This window comes from Castor canadensis, chromosome 8 (genome assembly GCF_047511655.1).
Source record: "Castor canadensis chromosome 8, mCasCan1.hap1v2, whole genome shotgun sequence".
Lineage (NCBI taxonomy): Eukaryota > Metazoa > Chordata > Mammalia > Rodentia > Castoridae > Castor > Castor canadensis.
In genome coordinates, this window is record NC_133393.1 from 101,853,187 (window position 1) to 101,877,378 (window position 24,192).

Sequence of the window (24,192 nt, forward strand, 5' to 3'; positions counted from 1 at the left end):
TGTAATATACACTTGTAAAAATTAATACCTGTAGTCATGTTATTCTTTGGGAAAAGATAACTCTAAAAGGATTCAGAATCAATGGTATGACATGATAGAAGATGAGTAGTCTAATAGTCTAACATGAAATCTTAATGATTACATTTTTTCTTAATTTTCTTGCAGTGGTAGCATCAAATACAAATATTTTTCTTACATTCTTAGGTGGTTTTAAACATTTAGCCTTCCACAATCTTTAAGAGAGTAGATGGGTTTTTCAGTTGTAATAATTTTACCTTTAGACATTGAAATGTTTAGCAGTCTGTGGGTACAGTGGTTTGAATGTATGTTCTAAACCTCATGCTAAAACTTTGTTGTATTTGCTACAGTATTAAGCAAAGTCTTTAAGGTGATTCAGTGATTGGGCTGTGTTCTCATGAATGGATTGATGACATTATTGCAGGAGTGAGTTCCTGATATGAACTTAAGTTTTGATTTCTCTCCATCTCTGTCTCACACAATTGCCCTACAACCTTCTGCCATATAATGATGCAGCATGATTCTTGGACTCCAGCCTCAAGAACAATAAGCCAAATAAATATTTTGTTTACAAATTATCCACTGTGTGGTATTCTCTAACACTAGTGGAAAAATGGGCAAAGACGCTATACCCAATCGTTCATGATTAGCCAAATAAATGGCTTTTCTAAATAACTACTGTAAGAAAAATCTGAAAATTGGAAGCTTATAAGGAAATTAAAAAGGTTTGTTTGTTACTAGTGTAACAAGCAGTCAGTTTGTATGGGACTTTCACTGTTCATGAACTACCATCTCCAATTTACTAATAATGATGATCTCAATAAATAAAAATGTGATGCCTTGATATATATATAGATAGATAGATATCTTATATATGTTATGAACTGATTACACCATCAACATAATTAATATATGACCTCACATAGTGTGATAATATTAAAATCTAGTTTCAAATTTATTATTATTGCTATTAACTACAATTGCCATGCTGTACATTAGTTCTGCAAAACTCATTAATATTATAAGTTTGCATCCTTTGACCAACATCTTCCTCACTTGCCCTACCCCCTGAACCATGGTAGTACCATTTTATTCTCTGTTTCTATGAGTTTGACTTTTATAGATTCCTTACATAAGTGGTGTCCTGGAGGATGTGTCTTTCTGTGTCTGGCCTCTTTCACTCTTTCATTTATAATGATTGTTATAGATGTCAGAATTTCCTTATTTTGAAGGAAACTGTGTGTGTGTGTGTGTGTGTGTGTGTACACGCACATGCAAAAAGAAAAGTCATCACTCTCCATCCATGGACATTAGGATAAACTAGTAATATGCCCTCAAATTAATAACTTAGATTAAGTTATTTAATTTCATTGGGTATGGTGGCACACTGCTGTAATCCCAGATCTCATGAGACATAAGCAGGAGGATAGCAAGTTCATGGCCAAAAAAGGGCTATGCAGCAATTTGTGGACAGCCTAGGCTATACAATAAGGCCCTATCTCAAAAAAGAAGGATAGAAAGGCTTGAGGTAGGGAGGATCAGAGAGAGACAGAGAGAGAAAGAGAAAGAGGGAGAGGGAGAGGAGAGGAATAGAGGAGAGGGGAGAGCAGAGAAGAGGACAGGAAGAGAAAAGAAGACAAAAGAAGAAAATGGGGATCCACATTTTGAAATGCAGAAGAACAACAAGGTAATACAAATAGGTCTATATATATATATTCAAACGGAACCAATAATTATTATTCTTCAAAAATACAAAGCAGCAGTCTCAACTGAATTCACTACTGACTTTGACTGAACACTTCAAGAAGAAATGATACATGTTCCCAACTGTCTTTCCAGAAAAATAAAATACTTCCAGATTCATTGAATGAAGCTATTACCAAATACTCTAAACAAATACTTTGCAAAAACAAAAATTACATTTTAATATTTTTTGTAATCATAGATGGAAAAATTTTTAATATATTCAAAATTGCATTAAAAGAATATAATGCAATTTTCTATATAAAAAATGCCAAAGAATCAAAAAATATTGGAATAATCTGTAGGAAGTTTGCAGGATATAAAATCACTATACAAAATTGATTGATATTTCTATATTTTTCAGCAATGAAAAAATAGAATTTGAGAATAAATATACAATATTATTTATATCAACACAATAACATAAAATATTTAGTTATTCTTTTGTTTTGTTTTTGTGGGGTCTTTTTGTATGTTTCTAGGAGAGTTTTTTATTGTTGTGCCGGGGTACATTGTGGCATTTACAAAAGTTCTTACAATATATCAAATATATCATATTTGAATTCACCCCTTTCATTATTATCCTTTATCCCTTCCTCCCCCTATTCCTGGAAAAGTTTCAGCAGGTCTTATTTTTCCATATACATACATGAGTACACTGATTTGCACCATATTCACCCTCCTACACTCTTTCCCCACATCCTCCCTACTCCCCTGGTACCAATCCCTCAGACAGGACCAGTTGTGCCATCCTGCTCTGATTTTGTAAAAAAAATTTTTTAAAGCCCCCCAAATGACATTGTTGTTTGTTTCTAATACCTGTGCAGGGAGTTTCCTTATGCCATTTCCACGAATATATTATTATAACCCAAATTAATTTATTGTCTCTATTTTTCTCTTTTCTACCTTAGTTCTGTTTTTGTGGTGATTTCACCAGGTTTAAAAATTCTATACTCATTCTTGTATATGAAATGTTATCTAACAAAATATTTATAAGATCTAACTATAAAACTGAAAAAAAGGTTTCAAAGATACTAATAAATTGAAATGCATCTCATGGCCATGAATATGAAAACATAATATTATTAAGATGTAGGTTCTTCCCAGTGTGATGTATAGGTTCTATGCAATCCCAAAATAGCAGCAAGTAAATATGGCTATCAAAAACTGATCCCATGGTTTATATGCAAAGGTAAAAGATGCAAAATATCCAACACAATACTGAGGAAGAATATTCAGATAGCTGCTATTACCCAACACCTCTTATAACACTATCATAATCGAAACATTGCAGTAAGAGATTAAGAATTACAAATAATTTAATAGGCCACTCAAAATACAGTCAATCTTTCTCAAATGAGAAAAGGCAATTTGAAAGAATGAAATGTTGTCTTTCCGATCAATGATGTCAGAACAAGTGAACGACTTCAGGCAGGGAGAGAGAGAGAGGAATGCTGACCTTATATCTTTCAAAAAAGTTAACTCCAAATAGATAATAGACCTAACTAAAAAATGCAAAAATTATAATATTTCTATAAGATAATATAGAAGAAAATCGACATGACCTTGTGCTTGGCAATGCGTTTCAAATAAAACATCTCAGGCACAGTCCATTTATAAGTTGATTATTTACTAAAATTAAAAACATGTCTTTTTTGCAAAAGATAGTGTTACAAGAATAAAAAGACAAGTCATGATCTAGGAGGTGATATCTAAAAATCATAGCTCTGCTAAGAGACTTATGTAGTACTAAGAACTCAACACACAACAAAAGTAAAATAAAGAAGCCAAATAAAAATTATACAAAATAATCTCACAAACACCTCACCAGAAAAGATCTATAGATGGTAAATAAGCATATGAAAAGATACTCTACCTCATTCTTCATTAGAGATTTGTGGATTAAAACAATGAGATGTCTCCCTACACCTATAAGAATGGCCAAAGTCCAGCATACTAACAATACCTAATGCTAGTGAGAATGTGGAAAAGAGGGCATCTCATTCACTGTGGGTGAGAATGCTAAATGGCACCAGCTACTTTGGGAGAAAGTATGGTAATTTCTTACAAAACTCACACTATCCGTAAAAAGCACCATTATTTGTATGTTCAAATGAGTTGAAAAGTTATACTCACAAACACTTGCACTCCAGAGTCATGTGTGGTCCCTCATGCCTATAATCATAGCTATTCTGGAGGCAGAGATTATGACGATAGCAGTTGGAGGCTGGCCTGGGCAAAAAATTTAGTGAGACCCCCCCCCTTTCAACAAATAAGCTGGACATGGTGGTGAGTGCTTATATTCCCAGTTATACAAGGGACCTTGTGGTATAGACTGGTTAGGGCAAAAGGACAAAAATTCTAGACTCTATGTAAAAAAGGACTGCAGGTGTGGCTTAAGTGATAGAACAATTGTCTAGCAAGCACAGGTACTGAGTTCAAATGCTGGTATCATAAAAAAAATAAATCTACAAACAAACCAAAACCTTGGACACAATGTTTTTGGCTGTTTCATCACCAAAGTGGAGCAGCCTAATATCCCTCAATAAATGATAAAGAACTGTGGTACATTTATACAATAAAGTATTGCTCAGCAATAAATATGTACTATCTATAACTCTATGAAAATAAATGAAGAAACCTTAAGTACTAGTTGCTAAGTGAGCATAACCAATCCAAAAAGGCTGTACACAGCTTGATTCCAATTATATGACATTCTGGAAAAGGCAGAGCTATGCAAACTATAAATAAATTCAGTGTTTGCCATGATTTGGAAGAAAAGGGAGAAGAAACTAGGAGAAATGAAAAATAATAAGAAATTATCAGAAGAGTGAAGTATTTGATGCAATACTATCAGATGTATAAATGATGTTATGAATTGGGCAAGAAAAATAGAACTGTTCAACACAAATGTGAAGCCTAATGCAAACTACAGACTTTAATTAATAATAGTAATTCACTATTGGTGAATTATACCACATCAGTGTAAGACTAGGGATACTGTCGAGAGTAGAGACAGATTATATAGAAGTATATAATTTCTCCTCAGTTATTCTAGAAACCCAAAATTGTTCTAGGAAATAACATGTATCATTTCAAAAAACCATGATCATGCATGCAAAGGGAAGAAAAGAAATTTGTAGTGATTTTGCAAGTCCAAATTTTCTTATGGATAGGTGTTTAGATTAAGACCTCTGGGGATGAATTAGGAAGACTCATTTTGGTCTCTGACCAATTTTCATTTTCTAATATAAGAACGGTTGTATTTGAGAGAAAACATTAACTTTTCTATTTCAAGAATAAAAACTGATATTCTTCCATTATCCTCTCTCTGATAACCATTTTTCTGTGCTTAGTATTCAGAAAAGAGGCAAATTTAGTGATTAGCACCCTCAAACGTCTAAGGGCTTGATGTTTGTTTAGCTAAGAAACATTAATGAGTATAATAACACATAATTTAAGGAGATACAAATATATACTAATGTAAAATACTTTGTCAGATGTTACATTTTCTTCATGTTATATTTTAAGAAAGGATGTATTTTTGTTTCATGGTGTTTGCCTTATTTTCTGATTAGGAGATATGCTTTTAAACTGACTTCAACTATTCCCTCACTTTACCACTTTCCTACAGTGATGGGAAAACTATATTCACACTTGTGTCCTCTGCTGTATGCTTTTTTCCTCCTCTTTTATCTCTTGCTTCAAAAAGCATGACTTAAATTTCACTTACTTATTCCATTCCATTTCATTTAAAGAAATGAAAAAAAGAGGACCAGAAAAGAGAATGTTGAAGGCATTGTTAATTGGTCTATTAAACAAGTTTTATTTAAGGAAATAACAGCAAATCTTGTGTGATTATGACATAGGAGTAAGGTATATGAAGGAAAACAATGCTATAAGGCAAAGGAAGGGAAGATGAGGAGATGGGAGGGGAGGGGAGGGCAGGGAAGAGAAGGGGAGAAGGGGGAGGGAAGGGGAGGAGAGGGGAAGGAAGGGGAGAAGGAAAGGGAAATGGGGAGGGGAGGTGGAGCTTGAAAAGCTGCTCTGACATTTATAAAATATGCGTGAAGTGGTGCAGTATAATTTGAAGGTGAATGTAAATTAATTTTAAATTTATTTGAAACAGTAGGAAAATCATGAAATAACTGCTAAAATAAGACATAAAATAGAATAATAAGATCAACTAAAACTAGAGAAAGCAGATTAAAAATGGAAGGTAAGAATAAGCAATGACCAAAAACAGTAAGTAAACAATATGGTAAATATAAATCAAAATATATCAATAATCACTTTAAATGTAAATGGTCTAAAATGCCAATTAAAAATAAAGTTTTTCACTTTTTGTTACAGTCCAGTGAGTCACAACTGCAATCCTAGCTACTCAGGAGGCAGTGATTAGAAGGCTTTCATTTTGAGGCCAGTCTGGGCAAAAAGTTCCTTATACCCTATTTCAAACAATAAAAAATTGAGTGTGGTGGTGTTTCCCTGTCATACCAGGTACATCGGGAGCATAATTAAGGAAAAACAAAAATAACAGTGGAAATAAATAAATAAAAAGAGAACAGAATAATCATAGGGAAATGAGAAAAATCAGAAAAAACAAAATACTGTTCTTTGAACAAAATTGACAAAGATGCTAAACCTTTAGGCAGACTGACCAAGAGAAAAGAAAGAGAACTCACATTACTAATACCAGAAGTGAAACACCAGTCATCACCATTGAACACATGGACATTAAATGGCAGTAAAATATTATGAACACTTTTATGCCCACAAATTTGATTATCTAAATAAAGTTTAAGTTTAAGTTTCTTAAAAGGCACAGACTATCAGAACTCACACAAGGTAAGACAAACATTTTTAATAAGCTTATCAATAAAGAAATTGAATCAATTACAAGTAACCTTTACAAAGAAAGCACCTGGTTCAGATAGATTTACTGGTAAATCCTACCAAACACTTAAGGATTTAGAATCATATCAGTTCTCTCCAATTTCTTCCAAAAATTAAGCTGCTAGGGTCAATGGAGGGTTGAACAGATCATGCACAGCTGCTATTTTTTAGGTTGGTAAAACTGACACAGTACGATGTATACATGCCATCCCATTATGCAGTCAAAATCCACAGAAATTTGTAGAAAATAAGTGAATCTTATTACATGAAAATCATTTAAAAATTATTTGGCAATAAGGGAATCTTAGAATGGAGTGCACAAAATGACAAAACAAAGTGTTGCACAAATGTATAAAACATCACTGAGGCTATAGGATAAAATGTAACAGTTTATTAGTGTATATTAGTTGTACAAAATAATGATTCTCATTGTGCATTTTTCATATATGCATACTTGATGACATTCATACCCCCTCAACCCTCTCTTATCCACCTCTCTCTTTCCATTCTCCTTACTCTTCCCTGTAATCCCTCTTCTACATTCATATCTTTTTCCCCATAGATTTCACATATGAAAGAAAAACATGCAATATTTGTCTTTGTGGCTTAATTTTATACGATTTTGTCCAGTTCCATCCATTTTCATATAAGTGACATATTTTTTTTTCCTTCTTTTGGCTGACAAATACTCCATTGTGTACATATACCACATTTTCTTATTCATTCATCTGTTGATGGGTACCTAGACCCATAATAACCATAACATGGTTATTATGAAACTTGACTACTTATTGCCATAAACAAGAGTATGCAAATATCCTGTTGTATTCTGAGTTTGATTCCTTTGGGTATCAAGAAAGTGCTTGAATTCAAGAATGAAATAAAAAGAATATAAGTAGAAAAGGAAAAAGTCAATTATTCACATTTGCATATGATATGATACTTTACACAAAATGTAACTTTTGAAATGAATGGAGTCTACAAGACTAAAGGTAAAAGAAAATGTATGTAAGTACTAATAAGCACTATAATCTATAAGTTTTACACATTGAATGTAAGTTACCAACTGTGGCAACTTTATACATTTATTCTGAAATTAAACAACTAAGTTATTTACTTTACTCATTTAGTAAAGAAGAGCTGAAATCAGGTTTTCACTATTGGAGTTGGGATCTACATATAAATAGGGAAGAGAGACTATATTAATCAATATGGTTATGGATTAAAGAAAGAGTGATAAATGCAAATTCATAAATATAGATTCTTGAATATATAAATGTTTGTAGATATGGACCTATTTAATTTGCACACATTTATTTCCTTGTTCTACTAGTTGAGAGAGCCCAAAAGAAAGTACAACTCAGTAGCAATGATGCCCAGTTCTTGAGTTCAAATACTATTCCACTGAAAGAAACTAGGGGTTCTTGGTCAAAGGGCATTGCCAGGAAATATATAGCATGAGACCAGATCACATTTAGTTCCAGAAAATAAGGAAATACAAAACAAAATATGGAAACAAAAAACATGTCAAGAGTGTGTTAAAGAGACATAGGAACAATTAGAGCAAACTATACATATATATGTATATAATATATATATCATATATACACAATATTGCTTATAAATCAAAGTATAAAATAAATTGCCTTAGTCCAAATAGATATGAATGAATAGTGAATAATTTTTTGAAATTCAGAGTAGATAAATATTCCTTGTAGACAAAATTCCAAATAAATTATGTAATTATCGGACTCTAGGAGAGGTAGACTGTGGTCTATCATTTCTCACTAAGTGAGAGCTTCATACCATAGTGATTTCCTTTTAAAATGTGTAGTATGGACAGGTTTCTTTATAGTAAAGAAACCTAACAAATGCTACCTGAAGAAACCAAGTGATGAAGTTTCACATCAACAGTGATAAAACTTATCTATAGTACCTCCTTGTTATGTAATGAAAATGGTAATTTACTTCCATGGTCTTCCTGGGAAAACAAACAGACAAAAGAAATACAATCCCAGTTCAATAATAAGAAATTGCAGTTCAGAAGTAAATACCTGACCTGCGCTCTCCAAATTTGTTAATGTATCAAAACAAAGGAATTTCTGAAAAACAATCACAGTCAAAGAGAGCCTGCATAGTTCCCTATTCTGAGAAGTCCTGAATTTAGTCCCAGGAAGTGGATTATTCAGTATAGCTCGCTGCTTGTCCTTGTTTGGTGTCCTTCCTAGCAGTGACAGAAACATTCTACTTTTCCTCACTTTTTGAAGATTTTGGTCAGGTTTAATGTTGTGGGAAAAACACATCAAAATCATAAGCAAAAAGAGACATCTATAAGGTTTTTACTTGAATATAAAAATCAATTTCTGGCACTTAATGATTTTTGGAAAATATGTAATCTTGTACTATAAATCTCAAGCAATTGAGTTTCTTCTTGGTTACTAATTGCTTAGAGAAGAGAATCCTTGGTTTCCATACCATCATGGTGCTTGAGCCATAAACATTTTGTACTAAGAATAATGGTTTTTGAGAAATGCCTTGGCTTAAAGAAGAGGTTGTAGTCACTACATGGTCCAGAGAAAAGGAAGCAAGATATGTTACTTGGGGATATTTCATATCATAATGTGTTAACATTGCTAGAAGTGTCATTCTAAGAAACACTTGCGTCACTTAGCAAAATATGTAGGTAAAAATTTGGAAGATTAGCTGTCATCTACACAATAATAGTTATACATTAATTCTTTTGACAAAAAAGACCTGACTTTAGTTGGATTCTTACAATATGTTGCTTTGAGAGGAAGACACACACACACACACACACACACACACACACACACATACACACACACACAATGAGAATTTTTTTGTGTAGAGATTAGAGAATTACTGAAGCAAGGAAAAAGAACAGTAGTACTCAGCTTGAACTCCCTGAAGGTGGTAATTACCTCTGTATTTAGCTAAGGTTTTCTTGTACCTCCCAACTTTAGTGGTAAGAAAATAGCCAGGTATAAATAAGCCTTAACTATATACAAGGATAACTTGTCTTCTGATCACTCAATACATTTTTTAAATCATTCAGTATGATTTTAACAGGCAAGGCACATTAATTTTTAATGTATCTGGGATCATTATGTTTTATAAATTATATTTTTATGTGGCCCTTATAGGTCTATCTCTCAATTATCTGAATATTGAATATGTTCCTTATGAAATGAATTTAACTTTCTGATTTTTCCTTACAAAAAGAAGGCAAAGCTTTAAGTTATCTTAACTGTGGCATCTTTTCTTACAGAAGCTTGCCTTGTTTTCCCAATACCGAAATGTATTAATAGAGCACAGCATATTGAAAAAATATGTATATATGAAGCAAACCACTAGATAAATGACACGTCTCAGTATCTGTTTATAGTATCTAAAAATAAGTGAGAAATGTTATCATTGTTTTTGTTATTAACAATGTCATGACAACCTTAGCTCTGAGTTCCTTCTTGTTGGATTAAGCTATGTCCTGAGGGGTTCAGCTCTCCTACACTTCACTGAATAATCTCATTCACTTTCCTTAGAGAGCAAAGATTGATCATTCAGAAACTTAATGAGCTGTAAAAACAAATACCAGTAGAAGAAAGGTGCCTGAGAACTTTAAATAAAATAAATTAGTTTCCATTTGAAAAGTAAATTACATGATTCACAAATCTCTTTTTTTTTCCTTTCCAGTTGTACTTTATGTTTTTGCTGTCTTCATGAAATCATCTGTCTCTCCAAAGGTAAAGTTCATCTTAACTGTATTTTATTTTTCTTCATTTTCTATTTTAGATGATATCTTCCAACCTCCAAATATTTTTACATTTGCAGTTCTTTTCTCAAGGTTGTCTAAGTATTTACTGGTATATTCACTACTGAACCATTATAATAAAGTTTTTAAAAGTTGTAGTGAAAAAGAAAATTATTTTAATGAATAATAATTCACTATTTATGTATGCACACAGGTTGTTTTCATAATTGACCCCATAAATGTTTTACCTTATTGTACTTCATATTACTATTGAATAATTTTGCATAAAATGTCCAAAATGTTAAGCATAAAATTCAAGCATGCAATGATAGCCCAAATTCAACTATTCTGTTTGTAAATTAGTATGACATCACTTAAGATATCTTATAATATTCATTCTATAAAACAGATTTCTAAATAAAATTTCACTATAGTAAGATAATATATTTTTAATTATATTAAGAATATAATAAGCATGATAACATTTAAGAATATGACAAAACTAAGAATATACTCTTAATAAGGGGGAAATTCATATCTTAATTGGGTATTAAATAAAAATGTCTTTAACTTTGATTTTTATGCTTACTTTAAAAAATTTTTTTGATTATCATACAATAATTTTAAGGAGTATACATTGTGACATTTACATTTGTGTTTACAATAGATCTTAATTAGATTTACTGCCTCCATTGTTCTTCTTCATCTGCCCTCTCTATCTTCATAAACAATTTCAACAGGTTTCATCCTTCAATTTATTTATATGAATACAAAATACATCCACCATGTTCACCTTCATTCACCCTTTCCTTATTTCCTCCTCGCTCCCACTGATCCCCACCCTCAGACAGGACCTGTTCTATACTTTCATTTTTTTAATGTGTACATAGAGAGGTTTTGCCTTGGTATTTCAGGCATGTATGTATTGTACTTTAATCACACTAACAAACCCTCCATTACTTACTCTTTCTTTATCACCCTGCTCCCCTATTATTCAACAGTTTGCAGTACATTGTGTTGTTGGGTCTAGGGAATCAGAGGACAAAAATGAGCCAGGGCTCCCATCCCCAATGAGAGCACTGTGAGCCCTACATCCTGTAAAGGGACATGCAGTTTCATAAGTCATGCACCCCTGGGGACGCCTCAAAATGCCACAAGGCCCATAAACAGGAGACTTTCACAGGACTGTGTATATGTTCATGCAGAGATACGTTAAAAGACCACTCCACCCCTGACTTCTGATTCCCCTCCCCAACAGAGTGTGTTCTTACAGAGATAGGTCAAAAGACCACTCCAACCCCCCAACAAAAAGGACCAAATAAACTTGCCCTTTGTAAACGACAGGGAGCTACCAATTTTCCTGGATATTTGTCTCTCTCTAGGGGCAGCTTTTCCTTTCTGTCTAATAGATCCTACTTTGTGATTTACCTTGGTATCTCACAAGTCAATCTGCTGCCTCACAAGCCAGTTCTTGACTCTGGCCCACAATATTTCTAGTGACCATGAAGGGACACCTCTCCTGGACCAAGGTCAGTTCAACTGAGTGCCAAATCAGCAGGAGTTTGCCTAAAGTGTGAAAGAGAGCCTCTGGTACCCTGCTGGATACTCCTGCTGGGGGAAACACTCTGCTGAGGACTAGCCAAAAGCAGACTTCCCTGTAACCCCCCACCCCAGTCTTACTCTGTTTCTATCTTCCTGAGGGACTTTCCTTTCATGGTATCAGATCAACAGCTTCTAGCTAACTTTGGCCTCATGGTGATTCTGGCTCCCTCCCTGCAAGTCCAGGATTGATTCAGGTATGCCTTATGCTATGTTGGAGGAGGCCTGTTGGTTTCAGCACCTAGCATTCTTCTTCCCCGACCTGTCAGTATACCCTTCTGCTGGAGGCAGACACCCAAGAGTGAAAATTTTATGTAGTTGATGGTGTTCCAGTACCACTCAATGGGAATGACCTGAATGCACACCTAATCGTTAATCCCTCAAGTGTGTGTCAGGTCTCTTGTATCTGTTCACCCTCCCTCATGTAGAATGTGAGGTCACTCCTTCTGTCCTCTCCAGAGGTGGCAAACATTCTTCCTGGACCTTTGGGAACAGATGTCCTTCAGTCCTCTTGCAGCCTCCTAGTCTCTGTCCTCCACTCCCTCCCCAAGCCTGTCCTTACTGTGACCCCACCTTACCATGGGGACTATGCTCTCTATCTTTCTATGACTTCTTTGACTTCCTTTGGCATTTACTCTACCACCCTCTCTGGTCCAAGGGTCATGACTGTATGATGATTAGAGAAGAGCTTAGGGAATTTGGCATCGCCACCATGGCCTGACCTTTGCTGGACTTGTCTGGGAGCATGCTCCTGGGAGGAAGAGGGGAACCCCTTCCACCTTTTTAACATTCCCTTTTGGGGACCTCCTGGACTATACCTCCCTAGAGAAAAGAAGATGTGTTGTCAGCCCTGTCCCCTCATGTGTAGAGCCTTAATGGTGGTTATCAGTCCATTTATTCATAGAATCCTATTTGAATTGACTTGCTTCTTTTGGTGGAAGCATTTCAAATGCTTGGGATATACAGTAAGGAGACAAAGTACCTCATCAGTTAGTGGCTTCAAAAGGGTGGCTGGAATCCACGTCACAGTTTTGTTTCCTTTGGTCCTATCCACGGGTAACTGAAGGGAGTCACAACATCATGGGGACACTTACTGTCATTCAGTAAGTCCCCATTGGGACACTGATAAAGGAGGGACTTTGACTATGAGTTCTTTGGACTTGTAGATGGGGTCTGTTCTTTCCAGTCTTCTGGCGTTGGTGCCTGAAAGATCCCCACTGGCTTGTCTACTGAAACACTGGAAGGACCTAGACCCTGACAACCTTAAGAAGAAAACCCTCACCTTTCTTTGTACTGAGGCATGACCCAAATATCCTTTGGGAGAGCAAGAGAGGTGGCCCCCTGAGGGCTTTATACATTATAATACCATCCTACAATTAGATCTTTTTTTGTAGAAGGGGGAAAAAATGGACCAAAATTCCCTATGTCCAGCTTTTCTTTTCCCTCTGAGACCAATGAGAATGGCTCAACAAGTGCCATTTGGATGCTTGGATCATGACTAGGGTCTGTGGCCCCCAGCCCCCTAAGGAAACTCAGGGCCAAAAATCCTTGCAAACACCCCAGAGCCAAAATGAGGGATCAAAATATCCTCCACAGCCCCTCCCTTGCTTCCTAGCTATCTTGGGCCTCCACATGGGTGCTATCCTTTACAACAGGGAGTGGCAGGGAGTGGTAGGATCTATGTTTCCTTTCGCTTGTCAGACCTAAAAGAGATAAAACCTTTTTTATCTCTGGGTAACTATACAGACAATCCTGACCAATATATCCAGCCAGGGCTTTATCACCATAATCCAAAACTATGGTTTGGCCTGGAAAGATGTCATACTCTTACTGGACCAAACCCTTACCTCCCTTGAAAAGCACTGAGTTTTGGCCAAAGCCACCCAAATGGGAGATGATTTTCACCTCCAATTGGTCCCTGTGACCTCAGCCCCAGAGAATGAGGGAATAGAGAAGCTCCAGATGTCAACAGGGGCACAAGTAGTTCCCCAAGAAGACCCTAACTGGGACCCAAATGATCTAGGGGATGAATGGAGGAGGCATCACTTTATCTACCTAGTAGTGGAGGGACTAAAAATGGCCAAGATCAAACCACTAAACTATTCCCAGGTGACTACTGTACAACAGGGCCCTGATGAATCTCCTTCTGCCTTTTTACAGCTTCTTAAGGACACAATTCAAAAACATACCACTGTAGACTCAGAGTCACAGGTTGGGGAGGTTCTCCTCAAGGATAAATTTTTTACTCAATAGGCACCTGACATCCATAGAAAACTTCAAAAGTTGGTAGCTGAAGGAGAAATATCTTTAGACCAACTGGTGCAGCTTGCCCCCTTGGTGTATTACAACTAGGATTTAACTAAAAAGAGAGATAAAGATAAGAAAAAAATCATGACCTTATCTCTATGCTCAGGGAGTTCCCCACTGGAAGGGCTCCATTCCCAGTACATGCAGACAGGAGGGACACTTCCATAGAGAGTGTCAAAGAGGGGTACAACCCAGGAGACATCCCTGGCCCCCTCTGAGACCATGCTGCATATTGGAGGTCTAAGTGCCCCCATATCCAGATGGAAGGCGGGGTGCCACCTTCCTTGGATTGATGCGTCCCAGGGCTTCTTGTCCAGGCTCCACTCCTTGATTTTGAAATTGAGGAGCCTTGGGTTGCCATCATGATAGAGAAGCAAATGATCATTTTCCTCCTGGACAGTGAAGCCCACCTCTCTGTCCTCCCTTTCTCTCCAGGTCCCAGGTCCAAAAATAAAATAGTAATTTGGGTCATATCTGGCCAACTTCTCAAGCATTATTTCACACACCCACTAGCCTGCTCCTGGGGGAACCTCCACTTCTGTCACTCTTTCCTTGTAGTCCCTGAACTCTAATACCCCTGCTGGGGGGAGACTTATTGTCCCAACTTAAAGTCAAAAATTCTACTTCTCCCCAGGGAATACTTCTGCTTTCACCTCATTGAAAAACAGGTAGATCCCATGGTTTGGACTGAAGACACAACTGTTGGTCGAGCAAAAACTACTCTTCCTGTACAAATAAAGCCAAAAGACCCCCTCCAGTTTCTCCATCAAAAGCAATATCTCCTAAAACCTGAAGGGCAACAGGGTATATTGCCCACTACTAACTCCCTAAAACAGCAAGAACTTTTATGCTCAAGCCCCATAACACTCCTATTCTTGCTGTCCATAGGGGCTAAATAAATAGAGGTTGGTTCAGGACCTCAGACTCATTAATGAAGCTGTTGTTCCCCTTAATCCAACTCTCCTCAACCTCAATATGCTAGTGGTCCAAATACTCCCAGAAATTCAATACTACTCTGTGCTAGATATAAAGGATGCTTTTTTGTATTCCTTTGCATCATGATAACCAGCCTTTATTTGTCTTTGAGGACCCTACCAATCTCTCACAACAGCTGACATGGATGGTGTTGCCTCTGGGCTTCAGAGACAGCCCACACCTTTTTAGGAAAGCCTTAACAAAAGACTTACTGGATTAGCAACATCCAGGTGTCACACTTCTCCAGTATGTTGATGATCTACTCTTGTGTGGATCCATTGAGCTTTGTTTCCAGAGCAAGTGAATCCCTTCTGAACTTTTTGGCCTCTTGAGGCTACAAGATCTTGAGAGAAAAATCTCAACTGTGCCATCCTCAGGTTACCTACTTGGCATGATCCTGGAGGGGCAAACCAGTTCCTTCAGTCCTGAACAGATTAAACCAATTTTAGGGTATCACTTGCCCCAGAACTTGCACCAGCTGTGAGACTTTTGGGGGTGTCACCAGGTTCTGTTGTATTTGGATTCTGGGATAGGCAGACTTAGCCAGGCCCTTATATTAGTTTTTTATAGAGACTCAACAAAACTCTCAGTCCTATTTTGAATGGTACCTGGAGAGCAAAAAGGCTTTTGAAACTCTCAAATAGTCACTCCAATCAGTTCTGGCCCTGAGCTTGCCTACTCAGGACCATTTCCAGCTATATGTATATGAAAAGGGAGGCCTAGCCCTGGGGGTACTCACTCAGCTCTGAGGGCCCACCCCACAGCCAGTGGTATATCTGAGCAAGGAAATAGACAAAAGGATAACCTGGATACTTAAGAGCTTTAGCGACACTCTGTCTCTTAATCCCAGAAGACCAAAAACTATTTCTTCCCTGGCCTCTAGATCATATACACTCCTCATCATCTGGGAGGACTTCTAACCTCAAAAAGAGGACTATCAGATAACAGACTGCTCAAATACCAGGCTCAACTCTTACAATGTCCAGATATAAGCTTCTGAGTGTGTTGAGCTTTAAATCTGGCATCCCTCCTCCCCACAAAAGAAGGCCCAATTATACACTCATGTGACCTCTGCTAACTGGAACTCTTGGTCAGCTACTTCCAGTATCCAGACCTCATCTTATTCATGGATGGGTGCTCATCAGTCAAAGAGGGAATTAGATGGGTGGGTGTGGCAGTGGTGTTTTTCACTCAGACCTTATGGGTTGAGCCCCTGCCTGCTTTCACTAGTGCCCAATTGGCTGAGTTGATAGCTCTCATCAGGGGATTACAACTATCTCAGGAAAAAAGTGCCAATATCTATATAGACTAGAAATATGCCTCCTGGTCTTCCATGCCCATGCAGCTCTTTAGAAAGAATGAGGATTACTAATTACAACAGGATCTCCCATTAAACACTCTTAGGCAATCCTAGACCTCCTAGAGGCAGCCCTACTCCAAAGAAGATGGCAGTAATCCATTATCCCAGGCACCAATGATCTGAGGACGAAATAACAAAAGGAAACAAGAGCTGACATGTCAGCAAAAGAGGATGCTCAAAAACCTTATGTTCAAGCCCCCTTTTATGGGAACAATCCCTTCTCCCCCTTGATGGTCCTCAATACTCGCCCACTGAACACCAACAGGCCTCTGAGGCCTTGACCATAGGAGATGGTAGATAACCCCTGAGGACAAGCTATTTCTTTCACAAAGTAGCTAATGGAAAGTCCTCAAAACCTTACACAATCCTATCACTTAGGGATTCATAAGACTCTCTCATTGGCTAGTCAATTATTTGAGGGGATAAAAATCAAAGGTACACTCCAAGATATTATCAGGAGATATGAAATTTTCCAGTGCAACAATCCCTGCAACTCTGCCCTGCCTGTCCTTGGTACCCAGAGATCAGACACATATCATGGGGAAGACTGGTAACTTGACTCTACTCACCTGCCAGAGGCCCAACCTCTAGATTACTCCTGGGCTTGATAAATACATTTACTGGATGGGTAGAAGCATTTCCTTGTTCCTCTGAAAAGGCCTGGGAGGTAATTAAGGTTCTAATTAATGAGGTTATCCCTAGATTTGGACTTCCCTGGACTCTCCAGAGTGACAATGGGCCAGCATTCCAAGTTGAAGTCACCGATGGGATATCCAAGGATTTGGGAATCAAATGCTACCTCCACTCTGCCTGGAGACCCCAATCCTCTTGTAAGGTAGAACTGGCCAATGGGCTGCTTAAGAAACATTTGTCTAAGTTGGCTCAAGAAACTCACCTTCCCTGGCCAAGTCTGTTGCCGCTGGCCCTGACCTGATTCAGAAATACCACAAACTCATTAAGTCTGACACCATTTGAGGCACTACATGGGAGGCCATTTCTTCGAAATGATCTCCTCCTCAACTACCAATTTGGTGTCCCACACCACCCAGCTAACCAAATTCCAATGAATTCTTTCTGAGCTGAGATGAGGTGAACCAAGGGGAGACTCTTCCCCATGATTTTGCCCAGGCAATATGGTCTTAGTTAAGCTTCTTCATGCCTCTCATGGCTTCTCTGAAGCTCCTTGGGAGAGCCATACCCAGTCTTGTTATCTATCCCCACAGGAATTAAGGTTGCTGAACTGGATTCCTGGATTCACATCTCCTGAGCCAAACATTAGATACCAGAGCCTGATGAGCCCATGCCAAAACCACACTCTGATCTGCTAGCCTACTCCTTTGAACCTGTGGAAGACTTCAAATACCTCTTCAAAAGAACGACATCAAACACTTAACTTATGTTCTCTGTCTCTCTTTTTATGGGTTGTTTACATTCTTGTTCTCCTTATCTTGAATGTTGGTTTGTGGGTGACCTCGCCTCCTGAGTGGACATGGCTCCAGCAATTGGTCTTAAGTGGTGGGTACGTTACCCTGTGTGGCCTGTTCCTCACACCTCACTTACTTTCATAATCTGTGCTCTACTCTGCCCTGTAACAATGGATTCCTACCCTCCTGTAGATTCAAAGTATATCATCCCCCTTCTTGGGGCAATCAACTTGATTTATGTGTCAAACAAGAACCCACTTTCTGCCTCCATGGGGGACAAACCTACATAATGGGGCCACACTGGGACTCTTGTTAAATCTGTTATCTGTTATCCACCCATGCCTCCTAGAGATCCAGTTCCAGTCCCTGTCCCTCTTCCTCCATGTATAACATCCTCCCTTCTCCTTTAGTTATAAATATACCTCCTGATAACCCAACTCCAGCCCTTGTAGACCCACCACTGCCACAATGTCCCTGTACCTGTCCTCATATGCCACAAAGATGTTCTAGAACAGAGTCCTTTCCTGTTATACAAATGGGAAAAAAAATTCAATTGGAAATTTAACAACTACCCGCTATTGGGGTTATGTAGATACAGTTTACCCAATGGTAGCCCTGTCTGCTGGGTGTCTAACACAAACAACTGGCTTGAAATCCTCCCTCAACCCAATGGGACTTATGACTTAAACCACCTGATATACAGATAACTGAACTCCACCCATCATCTCCTAAACTATACAAATCCCTCTTTAGCCAAGAACTGCTGGCTGTGCTTCTCCCCAAGTCTCTTACAGGTATTGGCTACCTCCATCGACACATTTGGGACTTCACCAGTTAAAATATCTGGCCTTCCCCTAACAAGACCCAATATTGCCAAGGTAAAACTGGCCCATGCATCCCCCTAAAACCGCCATCACCTATATGGTTAGAGGCCACTGGGGAAAATTCCTAAAGAGCTTTGTGTTAAAATAACACTGTCAACTGATCTAACATTTATCCTCAGTGTTCATCCTTTCCTGAAACTTATTTGTTTGTGGAACTGCAGCCTATGCTTGCCTGCCTCCTGATTGGAGGGAAATCTGCACTCTAGCGTTTCTAACCCCACAAATCAATATTATCCCTAACAACCAATCTCTCCCCATTTCTCTAGTGGCCTACACTTGATCAAAGAAGGCCTTTCAAATCATTCCCTTACTAGTAGCCATGGGGACCACCACTGGAATAGGTGCTGGCATCAGGGGCATTGCCTCATCAGTCCATACTAATCAAAATTATCAAAACAATTTTCTGATGACATAGAACAAGTTACACAGTCTTTAGAGGCTTTGTAAAACCAAGTAGATTCACTTGCATCAGTAGTGCTCCAAAATAGGTGTGCACTTGACCTTTTCACTGCTAAAAAAGGGTGCAACATGCCTCTTCCAAGATGAAGAGTGTGGCTTTTATACTAACAAATCTGGAGTGGTCAGAGACATAGCTCAACAATGAAAAGAATGCATTACAAAAAGGAAACAGGAATTAGCCAATTCATGGTCCTTCTTGAACAACAGGTGGAGCTGGGCTCCCAGGTTATTACCTTAGCTGGTCCCCTCTTTATGCTTCTTCTGGCACTCCTATTTACACATTGTATAATAAATGCTCTCTCCAGATACATATCTCAACAGGTCCAATGATCAAATTCCAGCTCTTTGTCAAGGAAGAGTCACCTCTGCCTACACACGAGCCCTCCATCCAGTTCTATCAGCATCCCCTTGAAACCCACGGGTCAACCTCTGAGATGAGTGCCCCTGCACCTCCCCCTCCCTTTTCCTCCCCACTGTCAGCAGGAAGCAGCCAGATGAGATGCTGCCCCTTTTCTCCAACAGCAGTTGGGTGTTCATCTCAGGATGGGGACTTGTTGGATCTGGGGGGGTCAGAGGACAAAAATAGGTGAGTGCCCCATCCCCCATAAGAGCACTGTGAGTCCTACATCTTGTAAAGTGACATGCAATTTCACAAGTCATGGCTGCTTGAGGATGCCTCAAAATGCCACAGGGCCCATAAATAGGAGGCTTTCACAGGACTGTGTGTATGTTCCCGCAGACATGTCAAAAGACCACTCCACCCCTGATCCCTGACTCTCCTACCTAACAAAAAGGACCAAATTTAAAAAACCCTCTTTGTAAATGACTGGGAGCTACCAATTTACCAGGCTACCTGTCCATCTCTGGGGGCAGGTTTTTCTTTCTCTTTAATAAATCCTACTTTGTGTGCTGACCTTGGTGTCTCACTAGTCAATCTGCTGCCTCACAAGCCAATTCTTTTGCCAGTGAAGGCAAGAACTCTTCATGTAATACAATATCTTGATATCTCTAGTTCCTACATAGTTTCCATTACAATTTAAATATGACTTCTCCAAAAATCTTCTCTGATTTTTGAAATCTGAAGTACCAGCTTGAGAATTGTTTTCCCATTCTTTCACCAGCCCTGTCATGTATGCAGTTGTTATATTCCCAAGCTCACAGATAAAGACACAGGATTTTCTAATATATACATAGTTTTGTAATTAAAAAATTCAGAACTTTATTAGAATTTGGGAACTGCTAAGGATTTCCCTGTGAATGTTTAGGGGACCAAAGGTCATAATTTGTAGGGAAAAAATCACTCTTCTAGTCAATGTTTTTTTTTTTAAACCAATTATGGATATCCCTATTTGTAAGAGTAAGAGGCCTGGAATTGAAATTGTAGCACTCATAGGAGTACTTACAAAATGCACACAAGAAAATGACATTAGCAGTTTTCCTGTGGCGGGACTTCTGATAGTACTGTGAAGAAAAGATGATACAGGAGATGAAACATAATTAACCATATGTGAATATTGAGGGATAAAAAATAAGAATTAATCATATCAGTTACAGTGACAACTAAAGCTTTCCTAGAAATTATTGATTGTTGTTCCATGTGTTTCGGTGTGTGTGAGAGAGGTTATGGCTGTGAGTGAGTTTTAGAAGACATTTTTCCACTTTTTTCTATTATGCAATAAAATCTATGAGATTTTCCCCACAGATCTATTTTCACTTTTAACTATTTGTTGTTCTTGTTGATATTGGGGATTCAACCCAGGCCTCATACATGCTAGGCAAGAAGTCTTCCACTTTTCTTTGTATTTCATTTCTGAGATAGGGTCTCACTAACTTTACCTGGGCTGGCCTCCAACATGCAATCCTGCTATCTCTGCCTCCCAAGGAGTTGGCCTTACAGGAATGTGTCACCAGTTTTTTTAACAGACAGCTTCTAGCTATGTTGCCAGTCTTGAACTTCTGAATTCAGGGACTCTTCCTGCCTTACGTTCCTGAGTGCTGGGCCTACAGGCATTGCCACCATGCCTGCTCTTTTGTTTTAATTGTAAAGTTTTTACTTGCCTTAGAAACATTGGGGTTAGAGACTAAATACATTTTTTGGCTTAGAGGCAATTAGAGTTACATAGAGTATGAGGCTACTGTTACTTTTAAAAAAATATTATTATTATTATTATTATTGTGCTGTAAGTGTAATGGATGATATCTTCTTGCTCTGCAGTCAAATGCTCTACCACTGAGCTATACCCCCAATCTTCTTGCTCTGTTTCATTTTATACTTATTTTTGAAGAGAATTCATATTTTAGATATTATAAAAATAACACAAGTAATTGTATTTTAATATATTACTTTATTATTTGATGCATTCTATTTGCACAATTTTTTTGTTTCTCTTTTTCCTCAACCTTGGGAATTTAGCAAATTATCTTAAGATAATTAAGATAATAACAAAGGGGAAAAATATCAAAAATTAAAATCCAGGTTGCCCAGTTAAATTTAAATTTCAAATAAGTAATGAATATATTTTAATATAAGGATTACTATGCAATATTTGATATACTTTTAATTTTCAATTGACAATTGATAAAATTGTATGTATTTGTTGTATGCAATACAACATATACACGTGTGTATGTTTTGAAATACATACATATTGTAGGATGGCTAAATCTATCTAATTAACATACACATTACCTCATATTGATAATCAGTTTTGTGGTGATGACACTAATATTTTTGAATGATTATTTATCTATAAGCTAAAATGTAATTGAATGTCTTGAATTTTCCCTAGAAGCCCTAACCTAAGTTGGAAATTGGCCATGTGTTTGAGGTCATTCAAGTCTCCAGTATATCACACCACCAAAATCATTGTTCTCTGCCTGTCCCTCTAACGGTCCTGAGTCTGGTCAGTTTAGACTCAAAGCTTCTTTCCTAGAGATAAACTAGGTAAGAAGAGGCAGAATGCTCCAAAGAGAACTGTAGAAGAGCACCTTTAGCCTCTATGGAATTTCATACCGTCTTGTCATCACTGTATTCAACAACCTGTTGCCTTTACATATGTGATTTTTCTCATCTGCATAGATTTTTTTAATTTGTTTTCTGTGGGATAGTTGGACAATTGCAAATTCATTCCATATTGTTCAGCATCCAAAATGACTTTATGTGAATTGTATTTTACTATTTTCAGTTTAAAACGTTTTCTTAATTTTGATTATTTCTTATTTTATATACAGTTTAACTAAAGATATACTTTTAAAGTGTTTGATATTTATACATTTCTGTGCAAATGCTTTTCAGTCATTGATTTCTCACTTATTTATATTTTGATCAGAGAATACATTTATGATGTAAATATTTGAAACTTTCAGTTTTCTTTATGAACCCATATCTGGTCCAGTTTTGTAAATGTCTTGAAATGAATTTATATTTTGCACATTGTTTTTTCAGTATTTTATATTCAAACATGTTAATTAGGTTTTTCATTATATAAGAATACTAATTTTTAACTACTTGTTTTGTGAACAACATAAGCCTTTCTATTTAATTCTACCAAATTCCATTTTATATAAAATTGAAAATGACTTATCAGGAGCACACCAAATTAAAATGATTATATATTCCTCATGAATTAAAACTTGAATCAATATGAACTGGCCTTATGTAGCACAAAATGATTTCTTTACCTAACGTCTATTTTTGTTTCAGTCTGTTATAGGTATTCTAACTTTAATTTAGAGTTTGCTGAGGTTATCACTTTTTATCTTTCTATCTGAACCTTGCTTTTTACTATTGTGTTTCTCTTAAATTGTTGGACTTTTCAGACAGACTGACAATCACTTAAGTGGATGTATGAAACTCCATTTTTCTATATTTTTACTAATTTATGTATTTAATTATAACACTAGTGTATCATTCAATGTCTACTAGTTGTTCTTTCTCTCTTTAACTGTTGCTATTTTATTTTACATTTTTTATCGTTGTGTTTCCTTGTATTCATTTGGGAGGTGAATGTTTCTTTTAGAAGATGTTCTATACATTTAATCATGAATAACTTACCTTTGAAATTCAGAGGTAATTAGTACCTTCATTCTCTTGTTAAATAATAAACTTATAACATTCCATCCCTACTTTGTAGTTGTTGAATTTTTATGTCTCACTTTTAAATCTTACTAAATTTATTATAATATATAGTAATTTGTTATATAGTATTGTTATATTATTAATGTATTGATACATCATTATTACATTATTATGCCAAACTTTGGGTTTTTTTTGTAGATATGCTCACTTACTATTTTCTTGCTCTATATTTTTGTGTATCTTAGGCCACACAAGAAATTATTTACCTTTCTCCTTAAATTACATGTTTATGACATTTTCTTGAGAACCTGGTCTACTAGCATAAATTTTCTTTGGTCTTATTGGTCTGAGAGTGCCTGGGCAGATTATTTTCTTGAAAAAAATGAAAATATTATGTTATATATTTTAGCTTCTTTTGTTTTTGATGAGCTGGTTGCTTTTGTTTATGACTGAAAGTAATGTCTTTTTTTTTCCTGACTAATTTCAATATCTCAATTCATTTAGTATTCCATAGTTTCACTACAAGATATTTGTTTTTGGTTTTGCCTTTCACTTTTCCTATTGGAATTTTTCACATTCTTCTATATTATTTTTATTTATGTTTTATTTATTTATTTTTAGTTGTGACTGTGGTTTGAACTCAGGGCTTTGCATTTGCAGCAGGTGTTCTACCACTTGAA

General features: G+C 36.9%; 1 long non-coding RNA gene across 1 annotated transcript; it reads left to right on the forward strand.

Annotated features, from left to right (window-relative positions):
- The first annotated feature begins 10,149 nt into the window (after positions 1-10,149).
- Positions 10,150-18,148, forward strand: LOC141425546 (uncharacterized). The gene is made up of 3 exons (XR_012450520.1): positions 10,150-10,280; positions 10,369-10,418; positions 17,891-18,148. It is a non-coding gene; the product is annotated as an uncharacterized lncRNA (long non-coding RNA).
- Positions 18,149-24,192: the final 6,044 nt, after the last annotated feature.